The following is a 7,449-nucleotide window of genomic DNA, read 5'->3' as shown; positions in this document are numbered from 1 at the left end:
AATTAAACGTTTAATTACAAATTAAACGAAATTTGAGAATTGGATAATATTTAAATATGATTAAAATATCAATAACATGAATAAGGATTCATGTTTGAAGAATTGGTGTTTAATTAATTTAATATTTGATATTAAATTAATATAATTAATATAATTATTAAGTTAATTAATTTAAAAATTAAATTCATACAAAATTAATTATGGAATTAATTTTGTTTAAAGCTAATGAATTTATATAATATTAATTATTGAATTAATATTTTATATTTTTTCTTTATAATTTTTTAAATTGGATTTCAAAATTTGAAATTGATTTTTTTTTTGGGTTAAAAATCAATTACAATTAAAGAAAACTCTAAGTGGGTTTATTCCACTTTTAACACTCACATTTCCACCCAAAATTATTGAAGCTTGGGTGTCATCCTCTTGGGCAATTGAGTTGCATGATGAAGGAAGACAAAAACAAAACTTGAGCTGATGAGATGATGGATGCAACATCTGAATTTTGAGAGAAATTATTTCTCTCTAGTTCTTGACAGAAAAAAAAACCCAGAAAAATTCTCCAATACCCTTGATTCAACCTCATTTTGAAATCCACCTTCCAATCTAAGGTCCTCGAGAATAGTAGGGAAGATCAAGTAGTAGTATTCAAGCATTGGAGCGAATAAATTCAATCGAAATTGCAGCTGGAGGAGGATTCTTCAAAGGTAATTTCTGAAACCCTACTTCTAAGTTGATGAACATGTTTGCTTGATTGCTAAAATTAATGGAATTAGAGTGTTTAAGATCTAAATTCCTTCCGCTTTTTGTCAACACCAACAAAAAGTTAATTAATTAACCATTAATTAATCAATTAAACGACTATATTAAATCATATTTAATATAGAATGAATCAACATATAATTATCACATATTTATATGTATACATCTCTTTAATATTTGAATCTTATTCAAATATTTTTCTCTCTTAATTATAGATCACACCTATAATTAACCATATTATATTAGTCTCATTAATATGCAATTGATTTGAACAATTCAAACCGTTCCTCTTATATATTTTTTAGTGAGCTAACAAGGGGACCTTATGGATCTACTACATATTAGAAGCTCCAATTTTATAAAGTTAATGAGTTAAACTCTTTGGTTAAATTAATCAATTTTCATTAACTGCCGGTCACTTCATTAACGATCGATAGTTGCACTCTTTGCACTATAGATTTATTTATGTGTCTGCAGACATAACAAATCAACAGTGAGTCGACCCTTCACAAATTGCTCATAACTATAGTTGGGTTAAAATAACGTTTTACCCTTGTAGTTACATCTAACTCCTTAAATACCACCAATTCCTCTAATGAACAAACAGTTTATAGTCCAATTATAAACTAATACTTCTCAGGCCAGTGAGAGGTTGAGGCTTCAATGTTCAAGACCCAACTATAGGATTAAGGTCAAGTCACCTATGGTCATCCTAGTGAATTCCATCTCGTGTAGTTATGTTCCTAGCTCCCTACTCGGACAAGTCCCCAAAATGGTTGACTTGTTAAGTCAGCTAAGAAGGCCACTCTCACCCATACAAATCAAAGGATTGCCCTCATAGACAGGAATTCACAACTCACTTAGGATTAAGGTCAAGTCACCTATGGTCATCCTAGTGAAATCTAAGTCTCTTCTAGCAATGGTGTTATATAGAGAGATTATTCATTTCGCGGTCCGGTCTTATACAAACTTTTTGTATAGAATACCTCCACTTGCATGTCTCCACATGAGCTATTAGGATCAAATCATCTGTAGCACTTTACAATAATTGTAACATTTACAAAGCAGGTCGTATTTGTAGTACCACAAAGATAAGATACCTAACCTTATCCATCTACTATAGGCCATTTAGATTATTACTTAAACATGATCTGTATGTCTTTGTTGAGGATGATGCCCTAAACTCTCGTGTCCTGTAGTTTGTAAACACAGTTTGTACGAATGCTTGTGATGTATAATATATGATATTTTCTTCACTACTTGTCTTTGAACATTGGACGTTTTATTTACTATACCACAAACCAATAAACTAAAGTCCCTGGTTGTCATTATGTAACTTAAGTATGTATGTGGTGACATACAAGTGGATAATGTCTTAAGTGATATCCAAAATGGTCTATAGTATATGAATATAGGAGGGAAACCTTATCCTGGTAATGCTACGGATGCTGTCCTCTTTGTAGAATAGTTACAAATGTTATGACTTGCTACAGATGGTTTGATCCTCATAATTCATGCAGGGATGTGCGAGCGGGGGCATCTCATATAAAGAGTTTGTATAAGACCTGACCACGAAGTGTTAACATCTCATTATATATGCCGTTCATGACAGAGACTTCACTTCATTAGGATGACCATAGGTAACATGACCTCAATCTTGAGTGAATTGGGAACTCTTGCCTTTGAGGGTGGTCCTTTGATTTGCATGGGTGCGAGTGGCCTGATTGCCGACTCAAACCTACCACTTTGAGAATTCGTCTGATCTGGGAGCTGGGAACTCAGGTACATAAGATAGAATTCACTCCGTCCCTGAAGCAGGGGTAAGTAGATAAATTACTCCCTTAAGGGTTGATCTCGGGACTTGAACGATGTGGCGCCACACATCTTCTCATGGCTCGCGAGATGTCCATACATAGTAGGACTATGTTGTATTATTCATTAGATGAATCAGTGGTACTTAAGGAGTTAGATGTAACTACAGGGGAAAAACGATAAATTGGCCCAACTATACTTATAAGTATCTGTGAAGGGTTATCGTACTGTTGATAGGTTATATCAGATGGACGCAGAAATATATTTATGGTAAGAAGAGTTTAGCTGTCGGTCTTTAGTGGAATGCCTGACAGTTAACGAATGGTGGATCTCGTGGCTAAAGAGTTTAGTCAGCTATTCGCGTACTATTGGAGCTTCGAGCCATAAGTTCATAAGGTCCCCTTGGTAACTCAATGGATTCAAATTGAGAATCAGTTTTTGGGTCAGTTTGAAATATTCAAATTGACAAGAGGGAGTTCGATTATATATGATATGATTGAACTGGTTAATTATATATGATATGATTGACTTTATGTATGATATACAATAATTAGAGGAAAATGGATATAAATATGATTTATATCTAGTGGAGGAGAAAACACTATGGTTTATATGTGATATTAAACTATAGGTTAATAAATATAATATGATTATATTTATTATTTTAATTTGAAAATTATGGGATAATTGTGCATGCCATTTTCTTCGTAATCGTGTGATAGTGAGAAGTTCCAATCAGTTTTCGTAATTGAAGAATAAAATGAAATTCGTTTTCATTTTGCAAAAGATCACATAATTCGCTCAAGCATAGTGTATATTGCCCACGCTTAGCTAATTGAGAGATTATACGATAGCTCATTGTTGCTACACGATAGTATACAAGCGCGCATCTTTCTAAACGATCCCCTACGTTTCTCTCAACAATCGTCTAGCGCCGAGCGTTTACTAAACAATCATATAAATGATCGCAACCTATTTACTACACGATTTTGTACATTCTTCTAAACGATCAAGCATAGTCTATACGATAGACCCGACCCTTCTCCCACTTGATCGTTGTATACAATCTTCAGATGCTCCTCCTCTCTACCAAATTCTAACAGAGCCCACTCTTTGGATTCCCACACCAAGAATACCGAGGGTTCCAAGTGGTGGTGCCATCTCCATCTTTGTTTTGTTCGTGTGGAGACTGATTGTGAGTAGATGTCCGGGTGTGGGTGAACGATTACTTGACGTTTCAGTAAGAGCGAGAGCATCAATTCACTTTGAGAGAAAGAGTTTGTTGTGGAGAAAGGTTCTTCAACTGGTAAGTTTTCTTGTTCTCTTGTTTGTTAATCTTTAAACATGCTGGTAATTTTGTAGTATGATGCATATCTGTCTGTTTGAATGTAAATTTGTCACAATGTCTTTAGAAAGACCCGCTTTCGCTCAAAGGTACTCTTGTATGAGAGTTCCTTCAGTCTCTACATACAAAGGTACTCTTGTATGAGAGTTTCTTCAGTCTCTACATACATGTTTAAGTTGTTGGGAATGTCCTAGAACTCGTAGTTCGTAAATTTTGTATTAAACATTCTATTTATCAATAAAATATTACTAAGTATCTTAAGCAATAAAGTTGTTGATTTGCATTCTATTATGAAAATCCAATAAACATATCCGTGGCTATAGTATGAATACTTTAACTTTATGTGGTGACATAAACAGGATCAAGTTAATAATATATAGCCTAAATGGTCTATAAGTATATGGATGAAATTAAATATCTCATCCGGGTAACACTATTGGATTCGGCTCAGTTGGGAGTTGTATTTAAACTCCCGATGCCTTAAATCTCCATCGACAAAAATCCTTTCTCCCAACTATTTTTTCCCGATGCTGATTTTATGCATCAACAAAGAGCGTTTTTCTTATAATGAGACCAAGGAGTTCTTCCAAACACTTGAAAAGAATACATGGATTATTGGGGATGGAAGTATTTCTAAATCCCTTTATTTGATATAAATTATAGATTGCTTATGTAAAGATAAGCAGTCATTTCAAAAACCATAAACGATCGTTTATGTTTTAACACTCGATCATTTAGTTTTTATATATACAATCTTTGGAATTAACTAGACGGTCGTGTAGGATTCTTTAAAAGATCGTTTATGATTATCTAAATGATTGTTGAGGATAATCGAAGCGATCGTTGAGGATTATTTAAAGATCATCTAGGATTATCTATGATCGTTTATTGTTTTATACATGATTTATACACTCGATCACTTACAATGATATTGTCTGTTAATTATTTGTCTTGGAATATAGACATTCTACTACTGCATGTGCACCTTAAGCTACATTCCAGACCTAAATTTTGCCAATATCGGTTCACTATGGTAGATTTGAGCTTCATGGTATGTATTATGCAATTGGAGTTACTCTTTATGCTTTAGCAACAAGTGTCAGTCTGGACAAACCAGGGAGCACATATGAAGTTGTGGACAGACGGTGAATACTTTTTTTACTATGTTCTTGGACAACATGCATGGATGAAAGTAGACTTCAAATTTGGGCCAATCAACATCAGACAACATTGGCTCATGGCTGCCATTGACTTATATTCATGCAGGATATACGTTTTCGACTCCATGCCAAACTATATTGGTGATGACATCGTAAATGTCTACAACTCGTGGTCAGATGAATATCATCCATCTTGATAGCCATTGAGTATAATAAACATCATTAGAAGTTTAAGTATGGGTTGTGGGAAGTGAAGCTATCGAAGGTCACTCTCCAAGTGGACAAATCTCTTGACTGCGACATTTTTTGTGTGAAATTCGTTGAATATATTGTAACGAAAAAGGATAGGGCTAGCCTAAAACAAGATCATATGAAACTGTTTAGGAAACAATATGTTGCCCAGTTGTGTGGAAATAAATTATGGTAATTTTGTGGTTAGGTTGAATGAAATTGTATATTTTACACTTACATTGTCAATATTTTATAACTATTACATTGTAATTAAGTTCAATCGAATAATAATAATAAAAAAATATAATTAAGCACTAAATACAAGCACTGAAATGAGATCACCCATCATTAAGTACGAGATTGCATACAATTAAGTACAAGATCACATGTTCAACACTGGGTGATCATTTACTATTTGTTAGGCGATCGCCCAAATTTGTTAAGCGATCTCGTACACAATGATGGGAGATCTTGTACTTAGTGATGGGCAGTCGCCCATAATTTAATATGAGATCACTTATATTATGTATGAGATCGCATGTCAACTGTGGATGACCATTTAGCTCCTACTACATATCCTACAACCTAGATGGATCCATGTCAGGTGTTATCAGTGTTTGCACATTTTCTTGTTATTTCTTTTCTGACCACATCACATACACCTATGGATTTTTTATGGCTCCTCCCCAGTAGAAGGTATTCTAATTGTTTGACGTCGACCGACACTCGGTATGTTTCATGGTGGTAGAATTTCAAAGTCTTCAAACTCTTGTCTCCAGTTCCATTCTTGTCTATGTCTAACGAGGTAGATCTATTTGGTGTAAACATCAAGCACACACTCAACAATAAACCAATTTGTGCATAATCTTTGAGTGTTAATGTTTCGAAGGGCTATCGTAGCTATTGCATGGTAGCATGGGATCTCTGTGCAATTGAACTCTATAGTAGTACATGTCCGTGAATGAAGATCAACAAACTCCCCTAAATATCCATCATCCATGTTAATTACATGCTAGTCTTCCGGAGAAACACGATGTGTTCTAGACATCAATTCTGCCTCCTTGAGAACAGTCATCGCGTACTCAATTACAATGTTAGTGAATGCCATTGCACATAATGTCGGATATAGAACCAACCTTGTACCCACTCATGGATGTGCTCCAATAGCTTCGTGATTGGAAGTTTTCATGCATCTTTTAATACTCCATTGAGACATTTTACTATATTTATCATCATGTTGTCATACCTACAATGAACTTGGTAAACCTTGCCCATCGTTGTAATCCAACTTCCTCAAGATAGGCTGTCACTCTGGGATATTGATGGAGCTTAGCTCAAGATATATGAAACTCAGACATCCTATAAGCTTTGGCCACAAGATAGAAGTGTGGGATTATGTCCTTATTCTTGAATCTATCCAACAAATTATTTCGAATGTGGTATATACATAGGGCATGAAATACCTCAGGGAATATACTTGAGACAACTTTTCGCATGAAGATGAGACGATATGATATAATCACTAAATTCAAAATGTCTCCAATCGAAGGCTTCAAATAAGTCATGAACTAGTGCATCATTCTCACCTCTACAATATTGAACGCGATAGGATATATGTTGTTATTGCGATTAATAAACGTTGCTATTAACAACATACCTTTGTATTTCTCAGCAAATAGGTCTCGTCAACAATGATTATAGGTGGATGTAGTTTAAGAATCTCCTAATACACAGATTGAATGCCATTAAGACGTACTTAAAGTATTGTTCGTCTTCTACTTCAATCTCAAAGATCGTGCCTGAATTTGAAAGCTTCAGTATCTCGCTATATGCCACAAGAGCATATGATCCTTCCAGCGATCCTCGTGCACCAATGCATACTCTCTTACACGATAAGCCCGCTCGTAGTTTATATTCACCCCATAATCTCGTCGAATAGCTTCAATTATATCCCTTTGGGTGGTATGTTCAACCAACTTGATCGTATTTGGGCTTGATTAAGTGTCCAATTTTGCTTGTCGATGATTACCCATTCTCATTTCAAGAGCGCGTGTATGGACACTTCGATACTTCGTCACTTTGAGGGAATCACTTCCTTATAATTTTTTTTACATGAACCATCCACTTGCATTCCCCCAA

The sequence above is a fragment of the Benincasa hispida genome, chromosome 4 (genome assembly GCF_009727055.1).
Source record: "Benincasa hispida cultivar B227 chromosome 4, ASM972705v1, whole genome shotgun sequence".
Classification (NCBI taxonomy): Eukaryota; Viridiplantae; Streptophyta; class Magnoliopsida; order Cucurbitales; family Cucurbitaceae; genus Benincasa; species Benincasa hispida.
Note: the sequence above shows the minus strand (reverse complement) of the source record.